Source organism: Cariama cristata, unplaced genomic scaffold, assembly GCF_000690535.1.
Source record: "Cariama cristata isolate BGI_N322 unplaced genomic scaffold, ASM69053v1 scaffold42229, whole genome shotgun sequence".
Lineage (NCBI taxonomy): Eukaryota > Metazoa > Chordata > Aves > Cariamiformes > Cariamidae > Cariama > Cariama cristata.
In genome coordinates, this window is record NW_009634838.1 from 424 (window position 1) to 1,528 (window position 1,105).

Below are 1,105 nucleotides of genomic sequence, written 5' to 3' on the forward strand. Positions count from 1 at the left end.
GTGGGTCACGGCCTCCTCTGGGACCCCCTGCCGAGGCTGGCGGGAGAAGGCACGCTCAGGCCAGAAGCCTGTTTCTAGAGAGAAGCAGGTTTACCTTCTGCTCGCTCTCTCTCCAGCCTCAGCTCTTTTGCCTACCTTGCTGGAAGACGTGTCTCTACTCGTGTTGACGGGCATGGCTGCGTTGAGCTGTGTGCGAGCCCTGCTGCCTTCTGCCAGGGTTACGTGTGCAGAGGGCTGCTTGCTCAGCGTTTACACAAGCCCAAAATCCTTATTTGCAGCTAAATTGACTAGAAAGCAAAAAGACCTTGGTAAGCAGAGGATGGACAGGTACAAACACGCAGCATGTCATTCAGTAGGGATCAAGGCAAAGTGCTGTGTGTAGGAGCCATCAGCTGTACAGAGGGAGTGGGCAGCAGGGCACGGGAAAGGTCTCTGACACAGTGGATCAGAAACTGCAGAGGAGTTCATTATGTCATCCTGAAGCTGAAAAAAAATCAGCCCACCACAAACCAACCAGCACCAAGACAAGCCTAGCGTAAGGGGATGTATAAATTGGGAGGATATTATGAAATATCTTCACTGTCTGTTGATGCTACCCATCACGGCTAAGGCCAGACTCTGGGGGGGTGGGAGGAGGCTCAGCACCAGTCTCCCGCTGTGTAAAGGGCTGCTGCCAAGTAGAGTGTTGTCCATATTCCTTGGACTGGGGGAAAAAGGAATAAATGTAGCAGCGAGCAAGACCTAGCTTTGGTGCTGGGAAATATATTGTGAGGGTGCGTGTAAGCAGGCACTGAAATACAACGCCAAAGGCAGTGGTGGGTCCCGAAGGTTTTAGGAGTATGCTTCCCCAATCTGCCTGCCTTGACAAAGGCCTCATTCCTGGGGAACGTCAGCCTGAAGCAGCAGCTGGGGCTGAGTGGAGCTGCCCCGTCACCCACCCCAGGGACCTGCACGGCTTCTGTCAAGTGCTCTGTGAATACAGAAAGGCATAGGGCCACTTTTCATATGTGGGGGGGTGTCAGCTGGGCCTGTTGCCGCATTCCCTTGCTGACAGTCACTCTATGCAGGTCTGAAATTTAAGGTCAGAATACGAGCCTCCGCCATG

General features: G+C 53.5%; 1 protein-coding gene across 1 annotated transcript in view; it reads left to right on the forward strand.

The window, feature by feature from the left end:
• The window catches only part of LOC104167127 (estradiol 17-beta-dehydrogenase 11-like), a gene marked incomplete at its 3' end in the record, with an annotated part of 2,382 nt that overhangs the window by 336 nt on the left and 941 nt on the right, over positions 1–1,105 (forward strand). The gene's annotated exons all lie outside the window — the stretch shown is intronic.